At 35.3% G+C, this 15167-nt stretch overlaps 1 protein-coding gene across 1 annotated transcript in view; it reads left to right on the top strand.

Annotated features, from left to right (window-relative positions):
- Positions 1 to 15167, top strand: part of Diaph2 (diaphanous related formin 2) — an 826225-nt gene that overhangs the window by 731927 nt on the left and 79131 nt on the right. The window lies entirely within an intron of this gene.

Raw genomic sequence — 15167 nt, 5'->3', positions numbered from 1 at the left:
ATAATCAACCTAATATTTCTTGTTGCTGGAAAATAATTATGAGAATATTACACAGAGGAAGCCATGCTTAAAATAAAGGCTTCATATTGCACTTAAAACTCAAGTGAGACTTTCAAGTATTCTGTTTAGTAGAATAATATATTGATGAACCCTTGGAGAACTAATTATGTTGTTTCACATGAATTACAAATATATCATTTAGCTGCATTATAGTCTTACATGTGTCCTTTACCATTAATCATCATTAAATGTTAGAAATGTAAAAATTCAAGATACAAGAAAAAGCATACTTTTAAAATAAAATGGCCCAGACAAATGGCAGCATTTTAATTTGAGGCATATAGTGTATCTAGAGCTTTTTTCATACTTTCTTCAAGATTAATGTATGAATCTGAGAACTACTTTTACTACAAATCTCACTAAAATCTTAATATTTGTGGCAAATATGACTAAATTTTCATTATAACAGCTTAGATTTACTTCTGGAATTTGAGCAACAAAAATGTGTTACTAGAACTTTTTAAAATTTATTCCAGTAGCTGAGTTTTTATACTTCTAAAAGTCAGTTTTTTCCTTAAATCTTTGGCTCCAAATATCACAATTTTAAGTAACAATTGAAATTCAAGTAACATGAGGAATGCACTGGTATATACAGTTCTAGCAGTGAGTTGCAGTGAATTATTTAAGAGATGAACACTGATTCCCTTATGAGATAGGACTCTTTCTTCTTGAAGTGCTGTTGCTCCCATTAGCCATGCCATTTTACAGAAGAAAAAACAACATTCCAAAAATCTGAATTTAATTGATTCATTGCTCGTAAGTTCCAGGCACTGTACCAAGTTCTTGAGATAATGATAAAAATAGGAAATGATTGTTTTTTCTCAAGAAAAGATGCCATTAATAGAAAGACTCCAAATGGACAAGAGTAAAGAAATCACAACACCTTGACACATTATAGACTAACTAGGTCTACTTCTAGAGTGAGGTTTTCAGGCAGAGTCTGTGTATTTGAATTGTCCTGCAGGGTTGGCGTCCTCTGTTATTGTTGACATTAGCATTGAGAAAAATGTGGGAAGAAGTAACAAGTTGGATAAGAAATGTACGCATTGCCTTACGTATGAAACTGTAACCCCTCGGTACATCACTTTGACAATAAAGAAACAAAGAAATTTTTTATTTTTTTTATTTTATTTTATTTTTTTTTTTGGCCAGTCCTGGGCCTTGGACTCAGGGCCTGAGCACTGTCCCTGGCTTCTTCCCGCTCAAGGCTAGCACTCTGCCACTTGAGCCACAGCGCCGCTTCTGGTTGTTTTCTGTATATGTGGTGCTGGGGAATCGAACCTAGGGCCTCGTGTATCCGAGGCAGGCACTCTTGCCACTAGGCTATATCCCCAGCCCCCCAAAGAAATTTTTTAAAAAGAGAATGATAGCGCCAGAAGAGCATGTACAAATCATGTCGACAAACTTCCACAACAAGAATACCAGGCCCAGAGAGTGTCATATGATTTCCTCCAGATCACAAAACAAACCAATGACAGTGGGGACTAGAACTCAGTCCACTTCATTCTCATTCTAGTCTTTTAAGTCAGTATAAACAAAACAGATATTTTCTTCATGTTCTTTCCATTCATTTCTTTTCTTTAACAATGAAAGCAATAATACCAGAAGTTCATGGAAAAATTAGATCCCATAACTGAAGAAAAGTAGGTTCAGACTGAATGCTTCTGTGATCAATAAAGAAACTGAAGCACAAGTTGAAACAATGATTAAGAGTTTGGAAGCAAATACACACCACGAAGAAAGTTAAAAGAAACCTAGCAGCAAGCACAAGAAAGAAAGGAAACAAATACTTAAACAAAAACGAATTTTTTTTTCTGGAAAATAGGCTACAGTGCTTTGCGTAATTTCATGGATTCAGAAGTGTCAGAATATTTCTTTTTGAAATAAGTAGTTATTAGGTAGCATCAAATTCAATGGAATCACTGTGTTATCCAGCATATTGTCCAGCTACAGCACAGTGATGACTGACATGTATGATGAACTTAATAACCTAAAGTAATTTTTGAACCAACAAAATGTACTTTGAATATATTCAAGCTAGTTTCAGAGTTAGATATAATTTATATTCTAATTTTTAGAAAACAAGAAATATGGTTATGAAAAAATTCTGGTAATTATCTTTGAATATGTCCAAGTTCATCATACTACTTTCTAGTTGAGATCTTACTACAACAAGAAATATCCTGCATTGTTCTTTTCCCAAATGTTTCTCTTTTTTAGTAACTTGGAAAATTCTACATTTTCTTACTCCTTTGCTAATATAATATGTAATGGATAATCTGCCCTAATTCTAGGCTGGCCTGTCCTATATTTTACCATTTTGGGGCAGGGGCAATGATACTTTTAAACATATTTTAGGTAAATAGATTAGTTTATTTCTGCTCCTTTATGAGTCTTTTTTTGTACAGTAGCAAAGGAAGATTATAGTGTCTATCATTGGCTCTCAAATGTTCTTTCCTTGCAAGTCAGCTGCCAGGCAGGCATCCTAGACCTGTTTTCTCACTCCCACATAAATGTCTGTGATAAATAAGTTATTACTCACTAGAGCTGCCTACGTGTACAGATCCTGTGCTTACAGTTTCTTTCACGTGCACAATGACAGCAGTCAACCTAATTGACTATTACTTGGGACCAAGTTTTATGTTTGAAGTGATACCAGGTAAAATAAAAAAGAAAACTAAATTCAATGCATTTCTGTTTAATCCTTGAAAGATTTACGAATACAAGAAACTCCACTAATTTGAAGGTTTTTGGGAGCTAGTGTTCCCAGGGGACATGTTTGACATCACTACATTCTCTCTCATAATCTGAACTTGATTTTTTAAGTGGGTATTTAGGAGTGAATCATTAATAGATATGTGGACACAGTATACACAGGTCAGTGAAGGCTACAAGGCTGTAATAAGCACAGTTCAAAACTATGTTTCAATGACTCAAATACCAGAAAACATTTTTCCTATATTGTCTTTCCTAATTGAATATGTGAAAAATGGGGTATAAAATGGTCATTCTTGTCATTTCAAAGCTCAGTGGGTCATTATGTCTATGAAGTCTTACCATCATACTGTACAATTAAAGGGTTTACAATTTCTTCGTGGCAGAGCAGGCCTCTTCTGAGATTGATGATGCCCTTTCTTTTCTGTGTCTTGACTGGTATGAAATCATAAGTACTATGGGGTATGACACCAGTCATATTAGGCCATACTGCTGACAACAGTACCTTTCAACAGGGAGAGGTAAGCAAGTAAAGGGCATCAATCATCATCTAAGATAATGGGTGAGGGGAACAACCCTATACTCAGAAGCCACATTAGCAAAGGCATACAGAAGCAAGGAATGTTTTGAGTAGGATTCCAGATGTCCTAGGTTGTGCATATTATTCTAGGATGTAGGAAAAACAGAATTGAACAACTTCTTTTGTGCAAATGAGCATCCTAGAGTTTGTAGTAATGGAGCCAATAGCCTTATCACATTTTGAATCCACTTGGATGTCATGTAAAGAATGAACACTTGCAGTACTTAATAAAGAAAGGTCAATTCTGCCATAGTGATAACTGAAGCATAATGCAGCAAATGAGGTAGGGCTCTTTTTTTAAACTCATAAATCCTAGAACATTCAAATTTATCTTTTCAGTATGTTGTAGGAATTTTTCAAAGTTTCCTGCATCTGGTTTTAATTGAAATAAACAGCTGTTTAAAGACAACTCTACATCTGTACTGACATATTAAAAATGGTAAATAATTTGTACAAAAGTGCTAATGCAAAGTATCACAAAGAGGGCCTCTGTTTTGTCAGTGTCCTGTGTATCAGCCATTAAGTGTATTGTTGAGTCAGTATGCATATGTGTATCTGTTAAATCGTTGTTTTGGATTTCAGTCCTTAGTCTACAATTAATAGCCTTACTTTTTTGCATCATAACATTAACAGTGCCTTTGCATGTTATCAAAACAAAACCACTGAGTCAATCATTTTCCTAAGGAAAGTCACTTCCTTAATTCTCACCAAGTATTCCTGGCATTCCAGTAGCATTTTTGCTCAAATATTGAGTTAAAAGGATTTGTAACCTCAGCATGTGTTGTAACTCTTTCTTGGTTTATCATTTCTCAGCGGTACAGAAATTACTATATATTTTATCCACAAATTCCAAAATTGCCACTATAATTCAAGCTATTAGAACTGATTTCCACCTAGAACTCATTTGATCCCCTTTTCATTAAATGTCCTGTCCAAGAGTCACCTCAAATATCATTTCCATTCCAAACCTGCCTTGGAACCCTGACTATCATTAGTTCTTTGTATATTCTGTCCATTTTCTTCTCATTTTCTTATGCATTAGTTCTCTGAAGGTATCAACCATGCTCTCTTTGTTACTTTTCTTATACATCATAGAGACTGAATACATTATTCATCAATGTGCTCTTATTGGTGCTGGACAATGATCAGGATCAGGAGTTGGCAAACCATGTCAGTAGGTCCCATCAAACTTTCAGACTACTAGTAAGAATAAAGTTTATAATTTTCAGTGAGTTTAAAAACAAATACACCAAGAAGATTATGCAGCAGAGACTATATGTCACTCCCAAAGTGTAAAATATTTGCTATCTGGCACATTACAAGGAAAAGGCTACTGCCTCTTATTCTAGATGTCAGGAATATTAGCAAGTAAGCAATACCTGCCAAAAGAAAAGCAAAAATCTAATGCGAAAACAAAACAACAACAAAACCCAAAATGTCACTAACCTTCAGGGAGTCTAAATTCTGTTTGCATAGCTATTTTATATTGAGTAGATACCCAAATTTATTATTTCACAATACTTCCATATAACACGTGCACAATAGGTTGTTGTTTATTAGTATACATTAATTGTGCAAAGGGGACATCATTGTGAGATTTCCACACATTTATACAATATATCCTGATTAGCCTCATCCTTTCTATCACTATCCCTTAACCTATTCTTTAAAAAAAAAAAAAAACTCCTCCTTCAGGGTTCTTTTTTCATACCTGCGAGTAAATTACATCAGCCTTATTCATCCTTATTTACCCTTGTCATTAGCGCCTTTCCCACTGGTATTGGGTGTCCCCCATCAGAGGCTTGCTTGCTTCCCTGTTATTCTTTATTGTAAATTTTAATGTGTATTAATTTAATTAAAGAGTTTTACTGTGGCATTTCAGATATGAATATATTATATTTTGCTCAGAATAGCCCTTTCAGTTGCTTTTTCTTCTCTCATCACCCACCATCTGATCAGAAGTATACATTGAGATTCCTAATACAGTCTTCATATATTGTTGCACTATATTTCAAAATTATTTACCCTCCACCTTTCTTTCTCCCTCTCCCTTTCCTCTTATCATCCTATACATATTCCCATAGTTAGAATCATGTCCTATGTCTATTGGTAGATAGATAGACAGATAGATATGTATGTCTATATTTATAGGTATAGGAATAAGTATATACAAATCCATCAACCTGTATGGTTCTAAGTATAGTCAATGAGTCATATTATTAAATTAATGATTGGGGGAATCACCCCTTCAACAACATATGAACTTACAAACATTTTATATAATGTCTTTTAAAGAATCTTTACATTAAAACTCGTGATCTAAGTAGCTTTGTAGGGAAAAGAAACCAAAACAGTGCTTACTTGTCAAGACTTTTTATTCTGGTACTTAGTAATGCCTTCCCATATTAATGCAACTTTTATTCATGATGAACTTGTAATTATCTAGCTTCTTTATTAGAAGTAATCATAATTATATTTGATTCTGAAAACTTTCTAAAATAGTGGATTTCTCCTAAGAGATCATTTTATATTCTTGACAGTTAAGACAAAAAGTTATTCTTAAAGGGAGCCTCTGCTCTTAAGTTCTCCATGTTTGTGGCATTTGGAAGGCTTTAATTTGTATGAAATTATTTTACTTGAAATTCAAATGGGTAATTTAACCAAACTCAGAGTTGGGTAAAATTGTGACAACTTTTCATAAAGTTCAGTAACACCCACAATTTTTTAAAACTGATGGTAGAATGCTAAGAGAAGAGACTGGAAAGAGAGAAGGGAGAAGGTAGGAGGAACCCAGCAGTAGAAAAAGTGGTATTCTTAGTAATAGATGATGGGAATAAGAATGTTCTGTAGTTCTCTTTTCCATCCTCCTAGAGGTGAAGTTCCCTACTTAGTGCCATTTATCCATCTTAATGCCCTTTTTATCACCAAGTAATTTCCACTACTCAAGTCTCTCGTTTCAACACTAAAATTAGAAGTACATGAGATATGAGAGTTAAGATAATCACATGACCTTTTATTTAAGCCTTTGTGTTTATTAGTCTTTGAATTTGAACTGTTCTCACTCCTAGTATTCTCTTATGCATTTCCTCTTAGCTACCATACCGATATTAATCTAAATACTTCACTTTATTAAGGAACTACTCATTCCTCATTCTGTGCATAGATGTAGGGTTGGCAAAATGAGGCTGAAAAAAGCAGTAATGGAGATTCTTAATTATAAATGAAAGAAACTGAAACATACTACTTTATGTCCTGATTTCCTTTCAGTTTCTTAATCTTTCTCAAAACTAATCCAGTATAGAGGATGGAAAGGAAATTAAAAGAATTGCCTAATTTACACTGTTAAGAATTTTATAAAATGGAGAGCAGCAAGCCTACATGTCTGGACTCTTGAATTATACTTAAGGCTTCTCACTACCAGCCTCCTGCCATCCTCTCTGGCCTGTGGCTAGTATGGTACATGTAAATGAGGTCATTACATTATGAAATAACAAAGAGTAAACCAAACCATGGGTTGTTGTTGTTGTTTCCCAAGAGTGCATATAGATAGCCATCAAGGTATAATTTAGAGATTTTTCCTTTGGAGAATGCCATAATGCTGGGTCATAAAGAAAAAGTGACATTTGTTCAGTCTGATTTTGGCAAAGGATGTATATTGTGCAGAGGTCTTTCATCATTCCCCTTAGAGTCTATGTCCCTCATGTAGTTTAATGAGAAAGCAATATTGCCTCCTCATTTTATTTTATTTTATTTTATTTTTACTTATTTATTTATTTTAACCAGTCCTGGGGCTTGGACTCAGGGTCTGAGCACAGTCCCTGCTTCTTTTTGCCCAAGGCTAGCACTCTGCCGCTTAAGCCACAGCGCCACTTCTGGCCATTTTCTGTATATGTGGTGCTGGGGAATTGAACCCAGGGCCTCATGTATATGAGGCAAGCACTCTTGCCACTAGGCCATATCCTCAGCCCCTTGCCTCCTCATTTTAGACTCGTAGCTGAGTCCCCTTATTTAACAAAAGACAGATTAAAAAGAAAGCCATTCAGATTTATTCAATATGTGTAAGTTTTGCATAATATAGGAGACATCATCAGGGAATGAAAACCCAATGAATCAGAGAAACCAGGGTATTTTATGCATATATTTGTTAAATCATATAGTTGATGTGATTGTGTAGTATGATTGGAAAAAGGTGTGAATGTACTGGTAATAAACTGAATACTTAGTAAGGCCTGGTTATTGATATTTGATGTCCTGATAGTCTCATAGACAGAGTTCTCTTTTCCTCTTGTACAAGGAAGACAACTCTGGAGTGAAAGTTTCATAATCTGTTTCAGAGGAGAGAGCAAGGGGATGTCAAGAGTTACTTTCCTGTTTCTGTTTTTTTTCCCCAAATGCAAAGGTGATAAACTGTGTGGTAGTATGTCCTAAAGTTCATCAGTAATAAAACCAGGAACAGATTTCTCATTTAGGAAAGATTCTTGATTAGTGAACTCTACCTTCTGAAGAATTACATTCATACACATAAAATAACTCTGGAGGTCACAAATGTGCTCAACCAACAAGCTTTTCTTGAGGAAATATTATGAGCTGAGTATTGTGGGAAACAGGAAAAGAGAAGATGCTCCATTTCCTTGGAGAATCAAGTCTTAGAAAAATAAAACATGCACAAAAAAGTAAATGTGTGATGATCACTGCAGTTTGACATCTCCATAAAGGACATGAGGACATTTGTTTAGCCTACAAATACTGTATCATCGCTTTGTAGCTAATTTTCTACTAAACTTTCAGCGACTGCCTTGACTACTTGTTTGTGTTGTTCTGTCTTCCTTTTCTTACTTGTATTAATGCAGAATTGAAAGCATGTCTACATCTTGTTTTTCTAGCTTTACAGAAGTATTGACCAAAATTATATGCATTCAAGGACTATCACATGATGTATTGATATACCTGTACATTGTGAAATAATTTGAACAATCAGCCTAGTTATCAGTCACTTTTGATTATCTTTTTATTTTTTCTTTTGAGTTAACTTTTGTTTTTTTATGTTGAAAATGTAATTTTAATAGATAATTATTCATCTTACATAGGAGCACAATAAAATATATCACATTCTGAAGAAACTCCAGAAGTTATGGGAATAAGAGAGGAAAATTCAGATGGGCTACAATATCCATTACTTTAAACTGCAAGAGACAAAGATCCCAACCTGATGTTAACACATATTTTACATACTTATGACTGGCTACATTTATGATTTGAAAATAACAAGAATCAGGACTTAAGATGTGGAGAACAGTTGAATTGCTCCAAATCCTCATTCCAGTACTTTTCATCCTGATATTTTGCATTAATGCAAAATACATTATTGCAGGGCATTTGAAACTTTTTTTTGCCAGTCCTGGGGCTTGAACTCAGGGCCTGAGCACTGTCCCTGGCTTCTTTTTTGCTCAAGGGTAGCACTCTACCACTTGAGCCACAGCGCCACTTCTGGCCATTTTCTGTATATGTGGTGCTGGGGAATCAAACCCAGGGCCTCATGTATACGAGGCAAGCACTCTTGCCACTAGGCCGTATCCCAGCCCCCATTTGAAACTTTTTAAGTTTACCCTTTTACTGTGGTCAAGTAGCAAATCTAATTGTTTATTTCATTTTATGAGCATATTCATTTAATTTACAAACATGTTCCATGGTTTGAAGAAATAAATTACTTAATGAGTTAAACAGTTTGATTCTTTTTTCCTACAAAGAGTTGATCAGGATGAACATTTCAAACCACGTCTCTGACAACTTTGTCAAAATCTGGCAGTTATATTTATATTGCGAATCTTTCACCTACTTGTAAAACTCATAATTATTGACAAGATGAAAGTGGGGGTCTAGGGAGAAGCATCATTTAGATATAATAATAATACCTTTATTTTAAAGAAAAATGTAGGACAAAAAATAAATTGCGTTAACGGGTACTACTAATAAAAATTAAGCCTATTTATTTTTTTGGTAAATCTTAAAACATTGAGAAGGTAAGGGGTTAATTGGTCAGATATGCTCTTGAAGCCTCTCAGAAACCAATACACTTTATATATATTTAAAAATCTATTTACAAACATTAACTCCACATTCCTCTAGCCTTGTTTTTATTAAAAAGAAACCCTACAGACAAAAATGCAATTTTTCCAAGGTTGGACATATGGCTGATGTCAGAACTACAAAATCATGTTATGCTGAGCCAAATGCTGAGTTAAACCTCCCAAGGCTGATGCTCATCAGACTCCAGAATAGCTCTCTCTTACAGGGTAAGCAAGATGTTAGCCATAGAATTGGAGCTCTGTGGAGATATAAGTACTCACCTGCAAAGTCAGGTGAGTCTGAAAATGAATGGCATTTTAGCATGGGGCCAATTCCTGCTGCCCCTGGCGCTGCAAATGCAAAGTTTCAAAGTAAATCAAATGAGCGAGTCCTGGGGCCAGAGTCCTATGACAGTCTCTGCAAACTTTAAATGGGTGAAAGACTTGTTCACTGCCATGCAATCTGGCATGAGCTAGGTAGGCCATTTTATTTCATTATGTGTTTTTCTCTCTTAACATTAATAAGAATTCAAATTATGAGACACACTTAGACAAAATCTTTTACATATTGATTTTTTTGAGAGAAATCTTACTAGTGTAGCTCAGGAGAACCTCAAACTTGCTATCTCCTTTCTCATGTGATAGGATTCCAGGTATGCATCACCTTGCCTAGCTCAACACTGAATTCTTGAGTTTTACTATTTATTTTTCATGTACTATATATCTAAAGTTAGTGGCTTCATTTGCATGTAATTGAAGGTAGAATGGATTTGACAATACCACAGGAATTACTGAAAATTCAAAATAGGGAAAATCCCTACTGGAAAACATATTCTTTTAAAAGTTCCAATTGTTTTCAAGTTCGTATATATTTTCTGTCTGTTTTCCTCTCAGCAGGGTTCATTTAATCTGGGTAGATATGCAAGCTATGGACTTCTATATGGACTGGAGTCTGTATGTTAGAAAAAAAGTGAATGCAGCTTGAGTCGTTAAATGACCTGGGACACTCCCCAATGAGAAAATATGATTTTGTACAAGAAATATGTTTTGCTACTGTCCCCCATGGCCTTTGCTGCCATTCACATTCTTAAGCTTTCCTCTCTAGCTGAGAAGAGTAGCTGCTCCTCCAGTTCTAGAAGCAAGAATAATAGTGCTTTGAAAATCTGTAAAAGTTGTTCAGCCCTCAGAATTCCTGATGCCAGCTCTGTTTCAAATCTTCATAGTAAGAAGGTAATTTTGGACTTACAGTGGCTTTTCAGATCTACATAAACAATTTCTGGATTATTTGCTGTTTTAAATTAACCACATTAGTGTTCCTCCCCATTAGCCTAGATAATTGAGAGCTAGTTATATCATTAATACCTGATACCTATAAAAAATTGAACATTCTCCACAATCCGTTTTGATGGCTTCAATTTCAGGTACTATAGCCAGGCTAGATAGGCTAATTCAGTTTTGCTCCCAGTGTGATATAGAAATATTCTTATTTAAATAAACCCATTGCATGGTAGACATTATTTTACAAACCAAGGATAAACGTTTACAAGGAAATAATCCTCCCTTGGGATCTCCTGCTTTTTAAATAAGATCCACTGTAGTATTATTTTAGTTACTTATTTTCATGACTACATTGGAAATATCTGTTACACACACACACACACACACACACACACACACACACACACATGCACATTCAAGCTGGGTACTTGTGACTTATGCTTATAATCCTAGCTACTTGGGAAACTGAGAATGGGAGGATCATCATTCAAGCCCAGCTCAAGCAGAAAAGTTCAAGACATTCCTTCTCAACCCATAACTGGGCACAGTGGCATATCCCTGTCACTTTAAACTATGTGGGAAGATGAGATTGGGGGATCATGGTGCCAAGAGAGCCTGGGCAGAAAAATCTGAGAGAAGCTACCTCCATGGAAGGAAGATAGATGAGGTGGCACCCACCTGACATTCAGCAACAAATAAAAGACCTAAAATAGTTTCATTATAACTCGGGCATTACCCCGGTGGGAAGTGAGACCCTATGCTAAAAAAAAAAAAGGTCTCCATAAATAAAGTAAATAAATAAACTAAATAAAATGCTTTTGTCTCACACTTGTGAGCCTGGCTAATCTGGAAGCTGAAATCCAGAGGATTATAGTTCAAAACCAGCTAAGGCTGGTTAGAGTCTATGAGACTCTATCTCCAAAATAATCAGCAAAAGATCAGGATGGAGGCATGACTCAAGTGGTATAGTGTCAGCCAAGAAAGCCAAAGGCCCTGAGTTTAGACTTTAGAACCTCACTATTGGCTTAAAAACAAAAACAACAGTGAAAAACAGCTGGATTCATGGCTCAGAGTTATCACAGTAGCCTACCAAACCTGAAGCCGTGACTTCAAACCTTCAGTACTAGAAAAAACTTGAATTCCTGGATAACGTTCCTGGAACAAATGATAAATACAATAAAAGGATAATACTGTACATACCATATTTACCAGCTAGATTATTTTTCCTTTAAAGATTGGTTGGCTTCCTTTAAAATGGTTAAAGGAATAGTAGGTGATACATAGCCCTCAATGTAACTAAGAAAAGGAAATATACTTGTGACCATCATTAAAGAAGTTTTCTATAATTTTCAACAGGAGTTATGTTCAAACAGAGGCCCCGGTTTCAGGCATCAGTTATTGTCAGATAACTTATTTACTGTTTGTTTTTCTGCAGCCCAGCAGTCCATACACTGTTTTTGTTCTTTTGACACATTCATTCTCCCACCTTCCCTCAATGTTTCATTCTAACAGTGAATCAGAAAATTTACCTACCAAATCTGGATAACAAGAATGTTATTTCATTTTACTTTAGTCTTAGCTATCCAGTTGAAATAAAAAAGATTTTTGATATAGGTAGACTGTTTTTTTTTTTTTTGGAAACTGTTAACATTTTGTGGCTTCAAAGAGTTTCCAATGTTGCATTTTCAAAACTCCTTTATCACATTAGAATTTTTTTCTGTCACTTTCTGTAAGTGCCAGTGCTTGGCCCAAGGCACTGAATTTCACCTTCCCTATTACTCTGTGCTCCACACTTATTTAGCATTTAGAAACTTTCCCACACAAAAGCTTTGGTTTTACGGTGATAATTACTCAATGCTGATTTATTTCTAATTATTTTCTTCAGATCATAATTTCATTGTGTATTTAAATATATATATATATATATACATATATATATATATATATAATTTCCTTGCTCTTTTTAGTTAGAATGTTGACACATGTTGACTGTACCCTAACCCAGTAGGTAACTTGGTTTCCTTTGCCATCCTGTTATTATCTCTGATTTAAATCCCAGATGTGCCAGTTACTCAGCTTTCTACCTATCTACATTTTAGAGAGGGGCAGCAGAGTATGGGTCTGCCTAGTTGCCTTCCTGGCTATCTTCTTTCCTAGCTGCCTTCCTTTCTCCTTCCCTTCCTCCACCAATCCCTCCCTTCCTGTTTGAATGAATGCCTAATTCTATTATCCCCCATCTACTTCCCCCAAAATTTCACTTCACAACAAAAGGCAATTAAACACATTGAATTTAGAGGAAAACTTTTAGGCAATCATCCCAGATTATCAAATTAAAGGTGGTTACAATTATTGAGCAGTAAATTTAACTATGAGCTTCCTGTGTGTTCTATAAACTTTATTAATAAAATGAAGAGACACTAAAATAGAAAACAAGGCCCAAGATTAAAAAAAAATTTCCACTCTTGGGGCTTGAACTCAGGGCCTGAGCACTGTCCCTGGCTTCCTTTGGCTCAAGGAACAAGCAGCAGAGAAGGCTTGTGAGGTTCAATATTAGGATATCAAATATTACTATATTCTTTCTACTTTACATATCACTCTTGAGCCACAGCGCCACTTCTGTTTTTTTCTATATATGTGATGCTGAACTCAGGGCTTCATGTATATGAGACAAGCACTCTTACCACTAGGCCATATTCCCAGCCTGAACTTATACAATTCTAAGGCTGGTATATACCTGTAATGCCAGCAGCTTAAATCTAGTAGCAATTATTAAGTACCACTATGTGCATGTCTGTCTTTCAAATTATAAATGATTTCAAATGTTTAGGAAATGTGAACCCTAACACTACTTTGCTAAACAACCTTTGTTGTACAATTCAAGTTAATTCTGTCTACAGAATTTATTTGCATATAGATCCTAGAATCATAGAAATTAGTGAAAATGAACTTTGATACATTCACTAATTCCTCTTTTACATAAAGGTGAAAGACTTACACAAGTTTGCATATGTAGCTAGTAGAAAAAATAACACTAGAATTCATGTCCTGTGGTGACTATAGTATTTTTCCTACTTTTGCATAATGTAGATTACAGGTGCGTTTAATCACTCACATGGTGCTTCTGTTAACTCCGATTGCGAAACTTGAGTCTCATATGATCTTCTACTGTCCATTTTTAAGTTTGGTTATGAAAATTTTCTTCATCCAGATTAATGAGTCTTTGCAGTCAGCCAAAAAATACTTCTAAACTGTATAGTTCATTAGTGGTGGTCCATTTGGTTAAAAATCATGCCTACTTTCATCTTCACTTCATTAGCCAAATCTGTTGTTCAGAGAAACTAAAATCAGGAACTAGGTTCTAGTGGTAATTGAGTTGCAAGTCCCTTTTGGCCTTAGTCATTCTTTTGCTGGAAGAAGGGGAGCTACAAGTGTATTATTGAAAACATTAAATATATTTACCTCAGCCCATGAACATTCCTTTCCCTATTTGAGAAAATACAGATTTTGTTTGTTCACAAGTTAACAGCTTCCCTAGTGGTATGTTTGCTCTCAGCAGCAGTCTTGAATTAAGGGGCATGAGCAAAGAATTGAAGTTTTTGATGTTGTTTGCCTGTTTTTGTTTTTTTTTTGTTTGTTTTTTAACACTTTCCATAGCAGATTCAGGAAGGCCAGGTTGAGATTATTATCAAAGATGGAGCTGCTCCCTTTTATGCCTTTTGGAAATCACAGAAAAAACAAAAAGAGGAGCTGGCTGAGTCCAACTTCTGTCTCACAGGCTTCTATGAACACCAGCAGTTCATTTCAGCCTTAACGCAAAGAAACTGCCTTTTCTTAGGAGATTTGTTCTTATTGCCTAGTGGACTTTGAAATGAAATTGGTGGAAAAAAGGATTTTTTTTTCTCTTCTGTCCCTTTGCACTTCCATACTTCCCTTTGCCCTGTATTTTTGAGACCAGATAGAGAAACAAATGGACTCATAGGAGATTCCTTTCTCCCAAATTCCTATTTGCAACAATGGCCCTTTCTAATATGTGTAGAAATGATTTGAAAGAATCTAACTAACCGCAGATACAAGGCTGAGATAATGACCAACATTAAATGGACTGAACATCTTATTCATATCAATTCAAATTCGTAATCCTATTTTACTTAAGTGGTTATCTTTGTCATTTGGAATTCCAATTAGCCAAAGGATACCAGTACTGATCATAATACTGCCTGCCACAGGAAATTATTTCCTGTGCTTCTACAACTACCAAGGTTCACTTTGCCAAAGCCATGTCATGGCAAGTTTTCTTATCAACTCTATCCTACTTTGGGCAGGATTTTGAGTGGGATGGGGGGAAAAACCTGGGGGGGTGCAAATCCATTTAAATAGAGTCAGGACAGTTTCAGAGCCAAACTTTCTCATTATCTATTGTGCTTCCAATAGTAGTTGTCATGTCCATTTTATATATGTTTACTACAACG

The sequence above is a fragment of the Perognathus longimembris genome, chromosome 28 (assembly GCF_023159225.1).
Source record: "Perognathus longimembris pacificus isolate PPM17 chromosome 28, ASM2315922v1, whole genome shotgun sequence".
NCBI lineage: Eukaryota > Metazoa > Chordata > Mammalia > Rodentia > Heteromyidae > Perognathus > Perognathus longimembris.
The sequence above is the reverse complement of the archived record's forward strand: the minus strand, read 5'-3'. Positions and strand labels throughout refer to the sequence as shown.